Source organism: Falco peregrinus, chromosome 3 (assembly GCF_023634155.1).
Source record: "Falco peregrinus isolate bFalPer1 chromosome 3, bFalPer1.pri, whole genome shotgun sequence".
Lineage (NCBI taxonomy): Eukaryota > Metazoa > Chordata > Aves > Falconiformes > Falconidae > Falco > Falco peregrinus.
In genome coordinates, this window is record NC_073723.1 from 113,161,684 (window position 1) to 113,183,692 (window position 22,009).

Below are 22,009 nucleotides of genomic sequence, written 5' to 3' on the forward strand. Positions count from 1 at the left end.
GGCAGGAGACAGAAAGCTGCCCGCGCGGGCTGGGAGATGGGGCCGTTTTCTTGCCTTTTCCCTAGCCGGGGAGGCTGATCCGGTCCGGGTTTTGCAGGCGCCCCTCCCTTGCATGCCTTCCCTGCCTGCCTGGAGACCGAGTCCGCTCCGTGCCCGCTCCCTCCCCGCTGCTCCCCCCTTCCCCTCCTGGGCGGGCCGGGGCAGGCGGCGGCGTGATCCAGGCCGGGTTTTGCGCGCCGCCCGCCCTCCTGTTAGAAATAGGAAAATTCAATAATCAAAGCAAAGGGGAGCGCGAGGAGGAAAAATCCGGGATCAGGGCAAGTTTGATGGCGCATGCGCGCTGCAGCCTCCATCCCAAACACACACACATTTCCCTTGACTTGGAAAGTCACCCAAAGCAGCCCCAAGTGCAGGTAAGCCCGTCCGCTCCCGCCCGGCCCCGGCCCCGCCGCCGGCAGCCCCGGCTCAGCGGCGCCGGGGCCGGGGCGCTGCGCGGGCGGGCGGCCGGCGGCGCTGCCCGGCAGGTGGGCACCGCGCCGCGCTCCGCGCCCGGCTCCCGCGGGGCAGCGCTCAGCCTGCGCGGGCACCGGCCGGCGGCGGCCCCCCGCTCGGCGGGAGGCGGGCGGCGGCGGGGGGTGCCGCGGCGCCGGGGCAGCGCCGTGCCCGCTCGGCGGCGGAGCCGGGGCTGCGGTGGCACCCGTCAATTCCCCGGACTTTGGCAGGAGCCCGGGCAGGGAACGGGGGAACACGTGTTCCCGCTCCGCGCCGGGCGCAGGTAACCGCGGCCCCGCCGCGCCGCGCCGCCCGGGGGTCCCGGCGCGGCCGAGCGCAGGCACCGGGGCGGCGCGGCGCGGGGAGGGGGGGGGACGGCGGCAGCAAAGTTGGGCGAGCGGCGGCGGGAGCGCTCGGCGGGCAGGGCCGGGTGCCGGCGGGGCGAGCCGTGCCGGGGAACTTTCTGAAAAGTGGCCGGGCCGGGCCCGCCGGTGCTTCACCCGGCGCCCGCGGCGGGACAGTCGCAGCCCCCCGGCAGGGACGGGGTGGGCAGGGGCCGCGGCGGCTGGGAGCGCGGCTCGGGGCAGCCGGTGCCCGGCCCCCCGGGCGAAGCAGCAGGTTATTTTTACCCGGTGGCATTTGCAGAATGCGCAGCTGATTTGCCATCCGGAGCCAGGAAGTGTCCCCCCCCACCGCCTCCTTCCCCTTCTCGCCCCCTTTCCCCCTTTCCCCCGTGCGCGGCGGGGCAGCGGCGGGCGGGGGGGGGAGGGTGGCCGGGGCGGTGGCGGGCGGGGGGCGCGGGCCGGGGCTCCCGAGGGAGCCGCTGCCCGCGTCGGAGGCTCGGGCAACGAGGAACGGGGAACAGGTGTCCGAGCCGTCACTCAGAGCCGGGCCGGCGGGGGGGGTGGGGGGGGGGCGGCGGGGCGCGGACGGAGGCAGCGAGGAGCGGTGCCGAGTCGGCACCCTGGGCGCCGCCGGGCGTGGAGCGCCGGTCCCGGCAGAGCGGCGGCCCGGGGGCAGCGGGGCGCGGAGGAGGAGCGGGGCTCGGCGGCGGGCCGGGGCGGCGAGCGAGCTGTCAAGAGGCTCGGGCTGGCGCGGCCGGTCGCCTCGGTGCCGGCGCCGGGGCCGCCCGGCTGCGCGGCGGGCAACTTCTTCGGCAAACTTTTAGGGGTGGGTTGCGGCTGGAGGCTGCTCTGAATCACGGCGGTTTCGATCGATCGGCCCGAGCCCTCCTGCCCTTTGGGGCTGGAAAGGTGAAACTTTTCAGGAGCTGCACGTCCACCTTCTGTGTGCCCCCTCCTGTCCGCGCTGCACTGCACAGCGGGTCCTCGCCGCCGGCTCCCTGGAAGAGTAGCTGTCTCTCCCAAAACTTCATTGATGAATTTATTTCCTCTATTGATTTGCTGACTCTTAGCCTGGAATAATTTCCTGCAAAGGTTTTGGACTTCTCGTTTCCAGAAGTCCTGCCTGTTTCCCACCTACCCTTTATCTTTGTGTGGCTGCCACCTTGTTAGCTACCCTAAAGGTGGTTTGGAAGAGTTTATGGGGGAATATTGTTGAACTTCAGTAATCAAGTTTCCAGATCTTATGCCTCCTGTTTAATTTATTAGACTAGTTATTTATTCTGTTGATGATAATCTGTTGCTGGTTTCTATGGAGATGTTAAACTGATCTCTTTCAGAAATCAAACTCCATATGCACTAAAACGTTTAAAGGAGCAGCGTCCCCTTTTGTTTTCAGACTTTGTACCTTTTCAGTGCTTTTATTGGGCTCCTGTATATTTTATATATTAAAGCCTGAAGTTGAAGCTTTGTGCAAGACAGAGCTTATTATGGCTAACAGAAAGTCAGGGCTTTGATCCTTTTTTTGCATCATCATTTAAAACAGATCATTTTTCCCCCTCATCACAGAAGATAGCAGAACCCTTTCAAGATCAAAGAGTCCAGCTAAAAACTATTGTTTAAAAAAAAAAATAGAAAAAGAGCCAGTTAAATTAGGGGGATGTTTCCTTAATCTGCTTGTTTTGTTCTAAAGATTATTTTTTTTTAGCAGTGAAAACAACAACAACAACAGAAACTTGTGGCAACTATATTGTTATTTTTATACCTCCCAAGTCTTTTTAATGTTAAAATAAGTTCAAAGTCAAATATCTCTAAAGATAAAGTGCTTGTTAGGGTGTTTTTATTACTTGGTTTCTAAATGTGGAAGGTCAGAATCCAGAAAGCTACCGCATTAGAGAAGGTTTTAATAGTCTTTGTCTCATCTTAATGAGACAGCAATCTAAAAAACATTTTCCCCGCAACATTTATAAATTATTTCAAAGAACTCTCTCTGCATATAACTCAGTTTTCTTTATTTCTTAACTTATCCATTGCATCATTACATGTGATTCAGTGCAATATCACTTTATAAAAAGTAATTGAGGTGAGAGAGGAAAATTTGCTTTTACGCTTAAAATTTGAGAACTCATGGTACGCTGCTGTGTTGATCAGGCTGACGCATAGTGCACACCAATTGTGGGGTTTTTGCTCATCTTCTGGAGAAAAGTTAAAAAAGGTTTGCAAAGAAAATAGTACCAGCACAATGCATGTTGAACACAGTAAAAACCTTCCTTGTTGTACTTTCTCTTACTGTACCTTCAAAATGTTTCCACTCCCTAGAGCAGAGACGTTTGTCCTCTCTATGTGCTTCTATACTAATCTTAAAAATAAAAGAATAATCCTAGAGGAAATAGTGCATGGAACTCTTATAACTCATATATGTTTGTGTGTGTATGTGTCTATACATTTATATTTCACAGATACATATACACATACATGTATATGGAAAACACATAGGTTTATGATCTGTCCATACTAGACTTCATCTTTTTTCCTTGTTAATTTTTCTTCCCCCCCCCCCCCTTAATTTTTGTGATTCATAGTGTGATGGATCATTTAAATTTTTTTTGGTAAATATTCTGTTTATTTGTTTGATTTGAATTGCAAACAGAATTGACTCTGACAAGTAAAAAGAGGAGGGGGGAAAAAAGGAAACACTATGGCTTTAAACTCAGGAGTTTGCATATTCTCCTTGTATCTTTCCCCTTTGCTAATTATTGTGTTGTTTTCAGAGCAAATATGTCATATCCATGGCGACCAGGCAGGTTTATTGTCTTTCAGAAGCAATAGCTCACATAAGTAATTAATGACTTCTTTTTTTTTTCCTCTGGCTTAGGTTAAACAGATCATTCAAGGAAAGTCATATCTCTCTCTTCCTCTCTCTCTTTTTTTTTTAGCCCAGTGACATAAGAACATGAGTTAGAACAAGAAAATACTTTAACCAAGAAGTCAACAGCTTATTTTTCCTCATTTCTTTTTAAAAGCTCCAAGTGTCAGCTTTCCACACACATGACGTTGTCATTCTTGCAGTTTCAGAGCGAAGCCTTGGTACAGGGAAAAGCCACTGAAGGCTGGAGTTCAGTTGGTGGTTGTACAGCTGAGCAAAGTGTGTGCGTGTCTGTGTGTATATGTGTGGGGAGGTATTATTATTGCTTAAGGGTTTTGCTGTGTACTGGGAAAAATGTTTCCCTTGCTACCCCCCCCCCCCCCCCCCATCTGTATTAAAATCAGTGCTAAAATAAAGGTGTGTTTTTGTATCTTGCAGATTGTAATTCAAACAGTTTCCAGGAAAGAATTAGTAATTCATTTTTATATACAGCATATATACACATACGCTTGAGCTCCACCCAAAACAATCAAGCTAGCTGGAAAAAAAAAAACTTATTTCCTTTTCTTTTTAAGCCCAAGCAAACTTGCACAGTGACTTTCAAAAGCTTATTAAAAATAGTCCCCTCATTTTTGCAAGGAGTTTGCTGCAGGTATGAATCTTGTCCTTTCCCTTTCCAACTCTGTTTCTTCCTATTAAAGCTGAATGTGCTATCTGTCCAAGCCAGGGGCTGGTTATCCACTATGATTTACTGAGGTGGTGATTTTCAACCCCCTGCCCCCCCCCCTTCCCCCAGCACCTTCACCCCTGTTTTGTTTTTGCTAATTTCATTTTCAGAAGGATTTACACACAGTCCAGCTATATAAATTCCTTGGGAGATAAAAGCGCCGCACACTTCCATAAACAAAAGCTTTTACTTGCATTCTGTCTTCCTTTTTTTCTTAAAGTAAAAAGGAAAAAACCCTAAAAACAAAACCCCAAGCCATCTGATTGAAGCAGGTATCATAAATGTATGCTGGTAATGATTCTGTATTCCACAATGCTGCTACTTTAACTTTTAAAATCTGTTTCCTTTCTGGTTTGTAACATTAATCAAAGAGCCGCTTCCTTCCAATTTTTCCACAGACTGGGGCTAATTAGAACCACTCGAATCATATTTTGTAAATTCCATGTGGATGTTACTTTAGGTTTCAAGATCGTGAATGCTTCAGGTTCAGTCTGGCTAGACACTCTTAGGGTTATTTTTATTAATGCTTCTGTCTCCCTAACCAGTTCACGGTTTCTGTCCATTTACCCCAAACAGATTTGTGGGTTCACAAATAGGTGTGTCAGAAATAGACATTACAAGTTAGGAAAAAGAAAAGATGAGAGGGAAAGGGATTTTGCAGTGTAGTTTCCGAAGAGCAACAGAGAACCCCCTAAGTAACGTGAAGCTGAGGATTCAACAGACTTGATAATTGAGCCCTTAACCTCCTGATGTCTGTATCAGAAAAACAGAGTCTAGCAGAGGGAGACAAAGAATAAAAGCAAATACTGTGTAGGAGGAAGCTGGGGAGATGACTGAAATATTGAAGTATAGTTCAGGATATGTATAGATCAGTATATTATGTTTCCTTAGGTTCAGTTTTTCCCTCTGGCGAAACGTAGCTGGTTTAAAGGTGGCTTTGGGAGAACCTCATGTTTCTAATGCAGCGGAGAGCCTGGTGTTTCAATGGTGTGAGCAGATGTAACTTGGGAGAGACTTCTCTTGGAATTGGTGTTTATGTTTCCCTGTTTCCTTTTGTTTTTGAAGGACTGATTAGTGGTGGTTGTTTGTTTTTTGGTTTTTTTTGGGGGGGGGGGTTTGTTTTTTTTTTTTTTTTTAATCTTCATGGGAAGTTAAATAGCTAGAAGTTGGGAGTTTTCAGGTTGTGATTATTAGGTTGTGCTGAAGGGGTTTGAATCAAACCACTCTGAGCACCCGGCAGGGCGACTGCTTCCATGCTCAGCTACAGTATTTCTCTTCTCTGTATTTGTGTACCTAAATAGGGCATCCAAGAATTAGGGGGCAGTGGGATCACAAGAAGGATCTTAAAGTTAACTTGCTTTTGGTATATAAGACTGCAGCTTCAAAGAAAAGCAAGAGTGCATCGTAAATTTTGCTAAAATTAATCAACCGTTTAAGAGCTCCACATTAACGAGGTTTTCCAGGCAAGCAGCTTTCTTCTCCTCTTCTTCCTCTTTCTCATTCAAAGTCCAAGAGGGTTGGGGTGGAGGGGGGAGAATATGAGTAAGAAGAGGAAAGGGTGGAATTTGAGTAGAAATAGTAAAAACAAAAAAGGCTGGATTTGTAGAATAGAAATCCTCATGTGTCCTTGATCCATATTGTCAGGGTTTTTTTTTTTTTTTTGGTCGGATTTGTCCTGTGTGCCTTTGACGGAAAAGGCACGTAGAGAGAGAGAGAGAGAGAGCGCGACAGAGGGGGAGAGAGAGAGACGTGTCACTGCTTTGGAGCTCATTATCATTCTTAATAAGTCTTAAGGAATAAAGAGGAGCATTGAGTGTAAATGCTGGGTAATCCTAACACTCCTCAAGGTGAGAGGAGTCTCGAGGACACAGAGAAAGAGAGTGAGGAGGAGGGGGCTACTGCGGGGGCAGGAGAGGAGACGTGGATGAAAGTGGCTTTTTAGGGAGCAGGCATGGTTGACTGGGCCTTGTGGCTCTGGGGTACTTTGGTTTTGTCCTGCAGGCCTGTGCTGGTGAAAGTTGTCTCCAAGTTTGCGTACCAGCAACGGTAAGCAACCCAGCTGGACCTTGGGGCTGACACATTGGCCTCTAACGGCGAGGTTCGCTGACAGGCTTCGGTTTGAGGAACAAGTCTGCTGTCCTCTCTTCTTCAGCCTGTGCTAAAGGGTCTCAGTCCCCAAGGGGGAGCAGTGCCCCAGGGCAGGGTGTGAAGCCGGGAGCTTTGCCCTGCCTCTGGTTTGGCGCCTGCTTCCTCTGCTCGGGGTGAGACCTCGCTCACTTCTCAACCTATGCACCCAGTTCTTAGCTCCTTTCCGTTTCTGTCTTACTGGATGTCACAGCTCCTCTTTGCCCGAATTTCCTAAAGCATCTGCCTCCCCGCACCTTTCCTTGCAAGGGAGGACGCACCCCTGCGCGGCTCGGACACTAGGTGGCTTAAAGTACAGGCACGGCTTCGTAAGGCAGCTGCCGTAGACTTTCATTCACTCTTTCTGGTGGGCTCCTTTATTCAAACTTCAGGCTGACAGCAAAACGTGGAGATGTCTTTGAATCCGTTGTGGATTCAGATATCGCACGACCTCCTTGGCAGTGTGTTCACAGTCACGTTGGAGGATTTGAGCCTGTGTGGCAGTAACGAGGAGGACACCGGTGAAGGGAATTCAGGGGCAGGGCTGAGCTGCTTGCGCTGATGATAAGGAGTCAGGAACCTGCCTGTGTTGCTGGGTCCTTCCTTCTCCAGGCAGATTTCACCATATCCATTTTAAAGGGTGTGCGTGTTCTTTTGGAAAGAAACATTTCAGGGTTGGCAGAGCCCTTCTTACTATGCTGATGTGTGGTGGGAGATGCTTTGCCTTCAGTGATGCCCACTGGCCCTTCTTCCTGGTCTCTTATCTCAAGCCCAGTTGCAGGCAGAAGGGACTGCTGGAATTGGGAATTTGCCTACAACATCCAAAGCCTGAGGAAAGGGGGGGCGAATTTTCTCTTTTTTTCACTCCTGCAGTCTGTGTTGCCTCTTTGGTTCAGCCCATAGCTTCTGGCTGGGGTATGAGCTTTGCCTTTCTTTGTTTAAATGACTCCACATACCTTGAAGCAGGTGGGAAGGAGTTGTCAATGTTGAGTTTTGATCACTTGGCAGGAAAAGCCAAATACAATGAGGTGGAAGTGAAACTCTTGCTAAATGCTGGTTTTTCTGGGTCCAGGTGCTTGGCTTCAAGGTTAAGCGTTACATTGGTGATATTATTAGGTATTAAGTTATTAGCAATGGAACTGCGGGGCTTGCCTGTACTTGGCAGAGAACCACTAAGAAACTGTATTAGGGCCGTGTTCATCCTGGTTTCTCCAGTAGTGCCCTTCCAGCATGCCTCAACCCTGAGCTGCAGGGAGCAGTAGAAAACACAAATGCAATTTTTGTGCTTCATCTGTCTTTTGAACTCTTTCCTGAGACAGCTAATGAGTTGTAGCAAGGAGGCATGGGCTCTTGTACTGAGGGATCTGCCTGCAACCCTTCATGCTTGCTCTGTCCAATGGCTGTTGATGAGGTGTCAGCTAATACCTTTCACGCGTGATTGAGCTGGTCTAGAATAGGACCGGGAGGTACAAGAGTCTGTATTCCCGGGATGAGCTCTAGAGCCGTCCAGCTGCAGAGGCCTTGTGTGTAATAAGCGCTGTAGGAAAAGGGTCTGTGTTTGCAAAACTGTCAGTTGTTTGGGGCATTTGGCTCCTTGCCCGCCATGGCATGTTGGGGTAGTTTTCTCTCCAGAAGGTATCCTATTTTTGGTTTTCTGCCAGCAGTGATGCTGTTTTGAAACAGAATAGGTTGCTTCCAAATTCCGAGCCACAGGGCTTGTCATTTCAATGACAATACAAGAAGTCACCTCAGAGTTGGTCTCTGAGGCTGGTCCTGAACCTTCTGCATGCAAAGTCAACTGGCAAGGCTGGTCCCAGTGCTGGGAGGGCAACACAGCATCATGTGTACCAGCATCCATCAGGCTTGGGAAGGAAGGAGGTAGATGAACTCTACAGATTCTTCAGGGGCTTTTTAGTTTTGGATACTATTCTTTGGAAGGACGGTGTCAACTAGAAAGCTTAGAAAGAGAATACGTACATCCCCTTGATGGGAAAGGACTATTTGAAATGGCAAAAGGGGTCTTATTTCAGTTACGTAATAAAATGCTTTGTGTAATGTTGCTCAGGAGAGGCCTGTGGTAGTTCTTGTGGAACAAGTGTTAAGTGTGACCCTAGCACAAGTTTGCCCAGTGGGCTGGGGAGAGAAGTTCACTGGCCAATGTTTCCTGAAAGTACAAAATAGTCTGGTTCTGGTCCTGGCTTTGGCTTGAAGGTAGGGTTGGCAGTTGGCTCTCACCTGTAAGCCAGTTCTTTTCTTTCCTGGTTTTGCTTCTGCTTCCAATGGTAAAGGGAGTATGACTCCCAGCCCTATGCCTTTCCCAATGTGGCTAGGTAGGCCTTCTAAATAACATGACATGAATGTAGTTGGCATAAATGCAAACTGAGCTGTGTGGTCACAGCTATGGCTTCGAGGTATCTCCCTCCTGCCTTGCTCAGCCCATCCGCATGCCAGTGAGAGCGAGGGCTCCACAGAATCATGCTTGTCTGCTTGTTGCATGATGAGGCTGGCAAAGCAGCTCCGAGGCTGGCAAACAGCTCCCAGCCTGGCTGCCTCCCCATGGTGGCTGTGTCTGCAGAACATCCTCTCTGTAGGGCTGCTGGTGACGAGCCCCTCCCTCCATCAAGTGCCTCAGGCCGGCCCAGCTTTATACCAGGGGAGCAGTGTCCTTTCATATTGGTGAGCCAGCAAAATCTCTCCCAGGGGTTATTGTAACCTCTCAGCAGCGATTTGCAAACAGGCATTCGGAGATAAAGTCTTGGTGCCGAGCTAAGGGCCAGTAGGGCAGATATGAAACGCGGCAGGTTTATGAAAGGGAAGGTGTATGAAATGCAGCCTGCATCTCCCATTTCACTGCACTATGCCAAAACACACAGTTTCTTATTTCAGTCACTGTGATCTTTCAAGGAGGTTAATTTCCATGACGAACTCCGGGCCACGTGCTTGGAGGATTTATCTAATTAGACTGACACTTTTCTTTTTTAAAAAAGAAAATTAAGCTGCACCTTGGAGGACTTAAGTATTTTAAACTGTGGGAGCGGCAGCAGGCAGTGTGATCCCTGCTCACAAAGCAGGGAGAGAGGAAATCTCCCCTTTTTCAGTCTCCTGTTCAAGACTTCACCAAAGGTCCCCATTTACTTAATTTTCTTACATGGTGGCTGGATGCTAAAGAGTGTTTTATCCTGCTTGAGTCCCTAAAGCCTCAGCTGCCTCTTTAACTTGTGTAAACTATTGATGTTCTGGGCTGTTACGTATTTGGGATGGAGTGGAGGGTAAAGGGGAGACCTGTTAACGCTTGTTAGCCATGTCCTAGAAAAATTGCATCCTCGCAGGGCAGTGAATGGAGTGCCTGCAACTGTGTAGTGACTGAGGTAGGTATATGTCCCTCTCATCATGCTTGAGCACCTCATGCTCATGAATGTGTGTACCGTTGAAGCTGGTGTGACTGTCCTTGTCTTGTCTGTGGTCACAGAGAAAAGTGAGCCCTGGGAGAGCCCCCTAGCCCTTCGTCCAGTCTTGCTGCAGTTGGATCATGTTTGGGTTTCCTGCTGAAAATGCCTTTCAGACAAGAACTGGAACCATGCTGTAATAAAAATAGAGGATTTTCAGTTGAGGCTGTCACATGCAGGCAAGCCCTGTACTTTCCTCAGACTGGATAGCTCTCACAATTGCAGGCACAGTGAATGATGCTGAATTTGTTCCCATCAGAGGGCTCCTGGAGTCCTGCTTTACACTCACTGCCTGCTGCCTGCCCGTTACTTGGCAGACTCCTTGTATTGCTGTTTGTGAATCCAGGTTCAGATCACTTTAGGTCTGATATTGCTGCAGCTGTTTATCCTTGCAAAGGAGATAGAAGGAAGGTCTTTGCAGGGCACTGTATTTGCTGCATTAAACTCAGACAACTCAGACCACATTTTCTTGCAGCCTAGGCTGGAACAGAGTAGCATTTGTGGGGTCTGGTACAAATGCAGAGGGAAGTGTCCATGCATAAGGGGCCAGCATGAGAGTCGCCTTGCTAACTCTGGTGGTAATACATTGATCCCCTTGGAGCTGTTCACGTTGCGAGACTGCACAGAGTGAGAAAAATACGGTAGCCTTGTCCAAGGAGATGGTCACTGTGTGTGCTGCAGTGCCCAGCTGATATGCTGAGGAATCCATGGTGGATCAAACTTGAGATTTAATTTCTGTTTGTTTTTGGTGAAGAAAGGAACAAAAAATAGATGTTTCCTTTCACACACACACACACACTGCAAAAGAAAAAGAGAAAGAAAAATAATAAAATCTACCAGGCGCTCAGAGGTCTAACCAATAAGAGCGCTGTCGGCTGGGGAGCGATCGTTCTGGCTTGGTCAGCCATCCCTAACAAGTTACGGGTTGTATAAACTCCCAGCTTACAGCTGTAAATTTACTCAATTTTGAATACAGCCACAAGCTGGCTCAGCAGGATCTGAAACAGTCTGCTCCAGTAGTTGCGGTATGCTTGAAATTCACAACTCCTGGGGGCCCCAGCTTCGGACATATGTAACTGTGGAGGGCCAGATCCTGGACCACACCACACATAGCCCTACTGTGCCCTAAATTGAAAGGGATCTCAGCAATATATGCTGCTGTGTTAATTTATCCTTTCTTAGCTTTTAGCTTCTCTGCCTTGGGTGAATGCCTCTTGATCTCCATAGCAGCAGGGTCCACTGCCCCTGTGCCTGTTCCTGTCCCTCACCTAAGACAGGAGCTTGGCCAGGGGAGTCTCCCTTGCAGAAAGTTTCAAAATGCCGCCTGTTGCAGCAGTGCTGTCTCTGCTGTATTGTGTGGCAGATGGGCAGGATTTGGCCCGTATGCAGTCTGGGGCCCTTTCCTGCAGTGTATACTCAGCCCTGCGCTGAGGTGGAGTCAGTGGGTGTTTGCTGGAGTGACTGAGAGCAAAAGCGTAGTTCTGACTTCAGTGTTCGTTGCAGCAGAAGGGACCAATCTCTCTGAACACCTGTAATGTTGCAATGTGTGATACTCCTAGAAGGTTGAACTTTCGGCTTGTCAGCAATGAACCCTGCTGCAAATAGGAGCATGTTAGTTGCATTGAAAGGGAATTTACCCCGAGTACGCTGTTAAATTTTGATCACCTCTTATGTGTTCAGAAATTGGACAATTAACAGCACCTAGGTGGAGACAGTCTAGGGGAAGAGGGGCATACCTGCCAGATCCTGATCCCAGCTCTCCTCTTACTGCTGGCTACATTTCATCATGTTTCTGATGGGGAAGCATTTTGTCCAAGACAAATCCTTTTATCTTGGAATGAGGCATCAAGTACTGCCATATTACTGTCATTGACACCATAGCCTTCAGCCAAACTGATGTGGTACTTTCTGTTTGCTGGAATGGACTTGGAAGGTAGAGATGGCTTGAGAGATGGCTAACCCCAGACCTCCTCAACATGCACCTGGCAGCCTCTGCCCTGGGCTGCTATCCAGCTCTTGGAATCAGCTCATGACCATCTTCACTGGAGCGGGCAGGTTGCCTGGTTCAGGCTCCTCCAGGTATGAGAATGGTGAGGGCAGAGGTTATGGGGATAATATGGCTCCAAACATGCTGAGCGTTCACTCCTGAATTCAACTTCCTACAAATAAAAGAAAATGAGTGGATGCAAATGAAAGGTTTGTGAGAGGTTTCCTCTCTTGTCTTCCTCTTCTGCCCCGTGGAATTGTGCTGGCTCTGGCTGCCAAAGGGTTAAGGTGACTCATGCCCCTCTCACCAGATCTGCTGGCAGGAACGCTTCATCCCAGCCTCTAATTGGTGGTGTTTGCTCTGCACTTTCTCGCTCTGGTTTTGATGAAAACATTTAACCAGGAGCTTAGTGTGCAGAGGCTCCCAGCTGACAGCCGCTGCACTGTCTTTACCAAGTTGTCCTTGCTGTGTAAATTTAGCAGCTGGGCTTAGGGGTGGCAGGGGAGGACAGACATACACAGTATCACAGCCGTGGACCCCTTGGTTTCAGTCCTCAGGAAGCTCTGACCTACAGTAATCTTTAGGGTCCAGGCCCATATTTGCTGTAGTCCGCAGGTGCCTTTCTGTACCTGGACAGCCAGCAGCATTGGAAGCCAGTTCAGAGCCTTGAGGCTAGGCTGCAGAGGTGGGAAGAGTGGCCCTGATAGGTTCTGCAGGGCCTGGTCTTACCTGAGCAGGGGGACAGCTCAGTAGGGCTTGGGAGATCTGTTCTCAGACCCTCCAGCTGTGATCTTGGGGGATTCTTTCCCAGAGAACAGGCTCCGACAGGCCCTGTGCTGCAGAGGAAAGGTGAAGCTACTGGTTCTGTTACGTGGAGATGACCTACTCATTCCTTCCTATGCCATTTGGGAGCTTGTGCAGGATTTTCCCAACACAGTCTTTCATTGCAGCTGTTTCAAGTAATAACGTGTTCGTCTATAGGCTCTTCTAATGGGCTTCACTCTAAGAAGTCTCAGCTGATTTTAATTTTTGCCATGCAAGCGGCAGAGAAGTTACCACGTCCTTACGGAGACAGTCTTGAGAGCGGGCATGTCCAAGCTCCTCAGTTCCTACGTCACAGAACCCTTAGGCAGCAGCAGAACTGAAACAGCCCCTGGGGGAGATGCCAGTTTATCTGTGTTGCTACTGGAAAACACATTTAAATTTTTGCCCAAACAGGAGATTGTGACATGCAAGAAATTCATCTGAGCCCGTTGGGGCTGCCACTGCTCTGATATTTCTTTACTTTTCTTTCCTTATCTCTTGGTGATCTACCCTATGAACAGCAAAACAAATCCAGATGGGAAAATTTATAAACCAGAAAATCTGGATTCCCCATTCCTGGAAAAGCATGATTCCTTGTTCTCAGCCGCCTCCGTGTGTCATGGGGTCTGCCATGAAAAGATGCCAGAACTGTTGAAAGAGGCCAGGCCTCGTCTACATTAGAGAAACTTAGCAGCAGCATAACACCCTGTGTGAGTGCGGGTTCCAAAAGGAGATGTGCTGTACTGAGGGAAGCAAGATTTGCCCTAGGTAGGATTGATTGACAAAGACATTTGTCCTCTTTAGATGCATTTGAGGACCGTGCTGCGTATCATTTGGCTGAACCAATTATGCCTATTGAGAGAAGTTTTCTGCCTGTTCCCTGACCCTGAGTATTGGAAGTCTGGAACCAAATACATGTGTCTCATTAAAAACAAAAAGAGACGGGCCAGGCCCTTGCTCCGCACAACATACTGTCTGTTATCAGCCCGGAGAAAGGGGAGCAAACAGGTGTAGGATAACAGTGCAACTGAGAGAGACCAAAGTGCATCATAAAATAAACAAACAGCCAGTGCTCCAGCTCCCCCAAATGCACCATTGACTTGCAGGGTCTACAGTGTGCTTTTGAAAGTGCTCTGAGCAAGTGCCCGCTCGGGGCACCACTTAATTTGCAGCCAGAAATGGGTTGATGATTATCTGCACTGTGGTAGTGCCTGGAAGCCCCCTGCCCATCTGGTCGTGCTCAGCACTGCGAGAGCAGTGTGAGCTCCCTGCCTCAAAATGCTTAGAGCTGGGGGAAGGAGGCTGCTTATAGGGCTGAGCAGCTGTGGGTCTGACTTGTGTTATGAAATCGAAGAAAGTAGGCCTGGGTGCAGAACCAAAGAAGGCATCTTAGCCTTCCCTTGTCGTAAGTAGGGATCATAACTGTCTTTACTACGACCTTCACTGGGAGGAGCCCATCCAGCCTCTTCTGTCTTAACAGTCTTTCCTCCTGAGATTTCTTAGGTCAAGATCTTTGTACCAGGACTATATGTGATTTCCTTGCACTTTTTCTTACTGTGAGAATCTTCCATTGCTGCTTGTGCTTTAGGGCTGGCAAAGCTCACAGTGGTGCTGCTGGCATTTTCATTGCATTTTGTGAAGCAGCAGCTTGGCTTACTTTATCCCATCAGCAGCCAGCGCTTTAGTGTCTTGGAGTGACTCAGCCACTGGAATTATGCTTACCCAACAATACCTTTTGTCCTTTGCCCAAAAATTCTGGCCAAGAAAAAGGGAAAAAGGAGGAGGGAGAAAAGAAAGAAAAGACAAAATTCTGCATTTAGTTGTCCTTTCAGCACAGGTGGTGCCAGTTGGTTTTTGCTTTATTTGTACAGGGTGGGGAGAAGAGAAAAAGAAAACAAGGTGGAACTCGGACAAGGCCCAGGAAATGTTTGAGCCTGACAACAATTTTCCTTTGTTCAGGGGAGCGGGGGAAAGAGAACAGAAAAAAGGGGCAGAAGACCAGCTGAAACCAACCTCAGCCCTGTGCTCTTGGGCAGGTTTCTTCTTCCTATTCTTTATTGTTTGGGTTTTTTTGTTTTGCTCAGGTGTCTTGTGATAATTTTGTTTACACTAAGGCCTTTGTATGCTCCTTTCTAGAAGGTGGATAGATGAAAGGCTTTCTGTGACACATTTGTTATTTGGATTGGCAGGATTTATCATTTATTCTAGGGGTATCCTATAGACTAATGCTTTGCATGATCCTTCCCGTCAAGCTGTGAAGATCAAGATGGCTAGAGGGGGAGGGTGAAGGACCATACTATTCTGGAGGAGAGACAGATGCGTGGTTTAGGGCATGGGCATGCAAGTAATGGATTAAAGTGCAGAAACCAGAGGGATTTGTTGATGAAAAAAAGAGGACCTTGAAGGCAACTGTCAGGGACACTGCCCTAGGGAGTCCCGAGTGCCACCAGCTGCTAGGACATAGGTCTCCCTGTCACAGGAAAACTCTGACCAGGAGGTTCTTGTTGGCACAAAATCTGTTGACTGAATCACCTGCAATGTTCTTCTTTTAAAGTTGAGTTGTGGGATAGCTGCCCAAGGGGCACTAGAAATTGGAGTGTGCTACATGGGACAAAATGCATTCTGGTGGGGTTGGATTTCAGCAGGGTCATTACAGCCAGTTCACTGGTGCTTACTCTAGGTATGATCAAGGCCGCGCAGCACGCCAGGGCTGTCTGGAAGTTGGTGAGAGCCGTTAAAAGTGTTTTCCCATCCAAATGTGTGGTGATGGCTCTCTCAATCAGGCACTCACATGCAGTCCATGTGTTGTATGTTCAGTACAATTGGGCTGGGATTGGGCAGCGCTGAAGTGATCTGTTACTCTCAGGAGATGCTCTTCCTTTGGGTGCTGGCTGGTGCGTTCCCAAATGGCCCTTTACTTCTCCTTAGCCGTTGACTCTGTTCAGTGTTGTAGTGGTCCTGTAATGTCGGAATGGCTGGGTAGTGAGCAGATTGGGATGAAATGGGATGAAAGGCTGTTGAGTCTTTTCTTGGCTAGGTTAGAAAGATATTACACAGTGCTTAAATAATCTCCATTATTTCCTTTGGGTATCACAAAGTGTTGTATCAAAATCAATGAACAAAGTTGTGGGTATCACCTGTAAGGCAGGCGCTGGCCATGCTCTCCAAAGAAAGGTTAAATGGTTTTACTTGGTTTGTAAGAGGGAAGGTGTCCAACATTCAGTATGTGAAAAGGAAGAAAAAAGAGCAGAGAATCAAAGTCACTGCATGGAGCTGGACCAGTGTGGCACTTCACTGCAGTATCTTATCGAAGGCTTGCTGTTCTTCCAGTAATGGCCAAAATCACTGACATGCCTCGTATATTAAAATAAAGCATCCAAAGATGCTGCCAATTACACCTTTTCCCTGATACTGGGGAATCGGATTCCCTGTATTGCATTTACTGGGATTTGTATCCTTAGCATCCTTTCTTTTCAGGTTCTCTGAGTTTCACTGGACAGTCCTGGAGCTGCTTTTTTCCTGAATGTACTGCTGAGCCTGTGGATCTGGGACCCCTCGGTTGCAGGACGGGATCCCAGTTAAATAGGTCCAGAGCAGAGCAGAGTTCAGTGAATCCCAGGCAAAAGGTGGAATACTTCCACTACAAAATACACTATTCCAGATTTACACTGGGAGCCGCTGCATTCAGTCTTCGGTCCTCAGTCTTTGCCTTAGTATTTGTATCTGTACAATGGAGATAATAAAACTTGCCTGCAACACAGCTTGTAGCTGAAAATTAAGGAACGGTTTTCAGAGCCAGATGGAAGGCAGCTATGGAACATGGGCTGTATTTTTGCTGCTAGTCTATTTGTCTGGAGTTTAGGAATTAAGGCCTGAGTGAAACTAACAGAGAAAGGTGAATGCACTTGCTGCTGAGGCTCTCTGGAGATGCTCTGGGGAAACTTGCCCAGGGATCTCGAGGGAAGAGGCTGGCACTGGGGTGCTGGCACAGGAGCGGTGGTGGCAAGCGAGTGGCTTTCCTGCCGTCCATTCCAAATGCAGGAATGACTGTGGCGAACAGTTTCAAAGCCACCACTATGGAGATTAAGGGGATGAGAATGTAAATCTCAAGTAAAAAGGTAATTGAATGTAATAGCAAACACTGCTCGGTCTATGTTAATTTTAGCTCTTCCCCTGGATACAAGGCGCTGTATTAGTGTTTTATTACCATTTTGTTTGCACTAATAAAATAGTAAAATTTATTTCAAGGAAGTTGAAGGATGGTTTTACAATGCAAATTTGAAGAAATTGGACTTTTCATTTACGCCACTGCTATTTTAAACCCTGAAGGGTGTAAATTAGCCTCCTGTGCATGGGTGAAATCCACTGCTTCCATAAGCAGGGGGAGGATTTGATGTGGGGGAGAAGAGAACAAAACCAAATCATCTGAATATTTCAGAGAGACAGAGATATCTGATGAGGAGAGAGAAAAAACTGACTGCCTGGGCCCACTGAGAGGAAGAGCTGGAGCGGTGTGGGGAGAGCTGTTTGACAAGCAGGTTTCTGCTGATGACCCTCTTCAGCTGTTGTGAGCATCAAGAAGGGGCAGAACAGGCCAGCAGATGTGCCAGTAGGCACAGTGCACTGTGCCCCATGCTGGCTATACAGCTCCTGCTGGTAAAGGAGGTGCCAGTAGTTGGGGCTCAGCTGATTAACAGATGTTGTCGGTGACAGAGAGTTCCTAGAAGTGTGAAAGCCTTGAGCAGGTCTTGCTTTCTGGCCCAGGGGACCCCCACTTTTCATGTTGCCTATGCTTCTCTCTTTCCCTTGCTTTGCTGCCTTCATCATCTTGCTGTAGCCTGGCCCATCCGGCAGCCAGGCATGGCCTGCCTCTGATTCACCACTGAGTCATGGTGCTGCCAGCAGAGGTGCCTCCAGCCCAAGAGGCTGGTTCAGCGACCTCCTCCTTCACTCAGGACTCCTCTTTGGCATGAAATGGAAAGGGATGGGCAGATTATCTGGTCCCTTTCACCTTCGTAAAGTTGTTTATAACAGTGCTGTACTCATCACACTGTTTTGCCACTGCTTGGCCTTGACATAAATGATGCTGTAAAGGCCAAGCTACACAGAATCGCGTCCAGAAAGCCATGTTTGGTTCCAAAGGTCCTGTGCTGAGTTGGCGGCATGCCTCTTGGTGGCAGGTGTTGCAGGGTGTAGAAGCATCCAAAGCTTAGTTTCTGCAGCAGGTCTGAAAATCTCACAGGGTAACTTGGAGAGGGCTTCGTTCTCCTTGTGCAAATGGAGGTGTGGAACAGGAGTCATAGCATCACTTTTTTCAAATTCCAGAAGTCCCATTCTGCTGCTGGGGAAGCCTTTTGAGTTACTGTTTTTGAATCGTGCTTACCTTGTAAACACCTTGGTCTTCAAGCAAAACTGGCATGAAGGGAACCATGCTGTCTCCTGTATAGTAGAATTAGATGATTAGATGATCTTGCTCCACCTTATAGGATGGGTTGCTTTTTTTAGAGCAAGTCTATGTATTACATACCTCCCCAATCCACATCAGGTTTTTGTACAATGACCGAGGTATTGATTTGAGTGTGAAGTCCTCAGGGAACCCTTTTCCTTCTGATATCCAGTGGACTAATGGGCACCTGAAACATTGTTTGATCCTAGGCAGTTTCTGTCCACAAGTATTAACAATTTTGCTGCCAGCCCAGTCACACTGCTGTGGGCTGCTCTTTCTGTGGGATGTAATTTTTAATGTACTCATTTGGTGTCTGGCCTACTGGTCTAGCTATTGTCCTGCATTCTTGGCCAAGTGGTACAGAGTGAGCTGCAGAGGAAAAACCAGCTCCGGTGATCTGATTTTACGGAGAGGTAGATCTCCCAGCTCTCCTTTGGGTTATGAATATTGTCTATTCATTTTATCCTCAAGAGGCCTTTCAGGACAGAAACCACTGTTTACCCCACGCGAAGGCAGGATGGAGCTTCGGCTTGTTACTATTTATGGTACGGATAGTAGCAAATCCACCGGGAAGGTTGAGGCCAGGCTCCAGGTCCTGTGGTCTCACTGCTGTGTAACCTCTCCTAGTGTCTGGGTATTAAAGAAAGCCTTCAAAAGTTTTCAAACCCTCTTGCAGGTTCAACAAAGCCACTAGACCATGGGTGGTATCAGGCAGCCTTCTTAAACTCCCTGCCCTTCTCCTTTGGTGCATGTAGAGGCTGAGCCAAGACTGAGGGCGTTACCAAAGAAAGCAAAGACTTATTTTTGGCATTGAAATGGTTTCCTATTCCAGGCGAGTCTGGGGAGCAGAGTGGTTGTGTACCCAAGGATTTAAGCAGTGCATTAAGCAGAGGGGTTACACTCCGGGTGGATTTCAATCAAAAACTATAATTACATCAAATAGCAAACGGAAATGGAAAAAGAGGATTACTAACTCGACCCTGAACGCTGTTGGCTGCTGAACCTGCTCCATTATTCACACCCCCTCTATTGCCTGAGGTGGGGTGCGTGTAGGCAGTAAGGCCCCCCCCCCCCCCCCCCCCCCTTTTTCCATTTCCTTCATCCATCTGATGAAGTCAGAGTCCCTGTGTTGGTATCAGTGCTTGGAGGAAGGCTGGAATTTGCATGACTTGGATTTGGGACTTTGCAGGGCAGGTTTGATCTCCCTGTGCAACTCTTCCTGGCTCCAGGCTCAGCTAAGGCAGCCGTGGGAACCCCCAGGCCCACAAGCTTTCTCTCTTTTTCTGTTTCGTTATCAGGCTAGTGTTTTGGACTCATCACTGTTCATCCTCAAGGAAACTGGAAAGCTCTGACTGCAAACAGGAGATGCTTTCTAACCATTTAAAACTCTTCTCGAGCTAGTAGATCTGTTCTGCAGCTGGGTTTGGTCTCTGAAAGAGACTGTTTTCCTTGGTACAATTACCAGCCAGTCCTCCCCAGCTGAAGACTTAGCACACACCTGCACCCAGAGTTTGGGGCTCCCAGTTTTGCTGTCTGGTTCAAGGTGGAATGTGACTTCTTTGCATTACTTCCGAGATACTTTGGTGATTCCAATTTACCACTTCTGTTGTCTGGCACTGCTGTACCTGTCACCTGCCTCCTGGTCTTTGTCTGCCTTGTTTCATTTGTCCTGCTCTCCTGGTCCCTCCTCATGTCTCCCCTCCTGTCATCGGCAGGTTGTGTCTCTACATGCCTGTCGCACACCTGAGGTTGGGAGGATGTGTAGTGAGCGCGCTGAGGTGGCTGGAAGTGTTTACCAGACAGGGAGGATAAGGTATTCAATCCCCCACTGCCTTCCCAAGCCTGCTTTCTCAGATGGTTTTCCAGATGTCTAATCCCAGATTTCATAGCCCAACCCAGCTCCTGTTTGATGGGATCTCTTCTCTGTTCAAGCTAAATGGGTGAGATGGCGTGCTGGAGCTAGGTCTTAATTTAAGCTACAGAAAAGTACTTACTGCTTGGTGCTTTGCTGTTAGAGCAATCTGCTACATCCTGATGAAATTTGTTGCCCCTTTTTCACTTGTGGCAGGTTTGGATCTGGGGTTAGCAATCTGGTTAGCATAGGAGAGAAACTCCAAGACATTCAGTGGTGTAGGGGAGGCCAGAGGTTCGTGCATGCTCTGGGAAGAAGCATGGGAAAAGGACAGTAGTCTTTCCATGAACTGGATACTGGCAAATCCATGCAGGGTGAGGCTGCCAGGTTCCAGCTGCTGAATCAGAAACATTTGAAAAGCCAGCATCTGTATGATTTTGCTGTGCTTAGCCTTGTGCCTGGCATTGTCTTGTGCTAAGGGATGGCATGGAGATGTGGTCAGAGCAGCAGGCTGGGATGCCTCATCCTCTGGTGACTCATTTTGATTCTCGCTTGGGCTGTCTTTCTCATTTGTCTTAAAAACTAGGAGCTACCCTGTAGTTTTCTTGCAGCCCTTCCTTGGGACGCTTTTGAGAATGAAAGGTCTGACTGCCTTCTCTTGTAAATTGGTGTTTATTCTAATGACTAAACAGGCTTACTTACGTTTCTTTCCTATAGGACAGGCCCCTAGATTTTGACCCAGCCTGAAAGTAGTTACATGGCACTGGCAGTTGTCTGCAGACAGTCACTAGAGATTGTAGGGCTTCACTTCTTTTATTATTTTATAATTTATGAGTGTCCCTGAACTGCTGTCCATAAGGCTAAGCTGGTTCCCTGCACAGGAGGAAATTTCACTCAGCAGTGGGGATCTGTCCCTTTGCCTTTGACCAAAGCTGCGTTCCCACCTCCCACTGACCAGCCTGTGCTGCTTCTCCTGCCGTTCAGAGGTGGCTGGCAGCATTTCCATGGCAGGGACCTTACCTTATCATGAAACACTTGGGAAGGAAAGGTGCTTTGTAACTGTAACATAATATTTTCTTACAGACAAAATCTTTGATTTTGTAATACAATACAGTGAACTGTAAAAAAACCCAAAAAACAAACTAGCCAAATGTAGGTTTCACCAAAAAGCATTTGAATATATTAAGGAAACAGCCTTAGTTAAAAATCGAAATCCCTTTTGGCAGGTAGGGGAAAGAATAATGTTACTGATTAGACCAAACTTTTCTTTATTACACAAACAGGGAAAAAAAATCTTAAAGACTAAAATATAACCAAAATACTTTTCCAATTTATTTATTTTCTTGTGCATTTTACTGACTTTAATTATAAATTTATTTCAGGCTCCCTCTGCAATATCTACAGTCCAGATACAATGGTTTATGGTGCTAGTTCAAGAAAACCAAAGCCTTAAACAAACTGGTTGTCACTGTCCAAAAGACCCACAGTGGGAAAAATAAATGATGACAAATAAATTACATCAAACATTCTAAATTTTATCTTGATTTCAGATTTGGTTTTGTTACACACTGTAGAAAATACAAAAATCCAAACATTAGGAGAAAAACCATAGGAGACAGGAAGGCTGGAGTTGTCTTACTTTGGCATGAGCCTGAATTTACTTCTTCTCACTGTGCTAAGTCCTCTTTCTGCAGCTGTGAATGAACTGGAGCCAGTGGAACTGCTCGAGTGTTTGTGCACACATGTGTGTGTCTTTTCTCGTCCAGGGCCTTAGTGGTTTTCATGGTCCAACTGTGACTTCTTTCTGCTTCTTTTTTGCCTTTCCTAACAATATTTTGGAAAGACAACCCCTTCCTGTTCTCTTGTCCTTGTGTAAGGCAGAGTTACCTTTCATCAAGGCACAATACGGTCTCTGGAGATGCAA

General features: G+C 47.9%; 1 protein-coding gene across 2 annotated transcripts in view; it reads left to right on the forward strand.

Annotated features, from left to right (window-relative positions):
• The first annotated feature begins 203 nt into the window (after nucleotides 1-203).
• The window catches only part of CASZ1 (castor zinc finger 1), a 208,189-nt gene continuing 186,383 nt past the window's right edge, over nucleotides 204-22,009 (forward strand). For both annotated transcript variants that reach the window (XM_055798847.1, XM_055798845.1), the window contains exon 1: nucleotides 204-413. The gene's annotated coding sequence lies outside the window, so the exon portion shown is untranslated. The remainder of the gene's footprint in view (nucleotides 414-22,009) is intronic.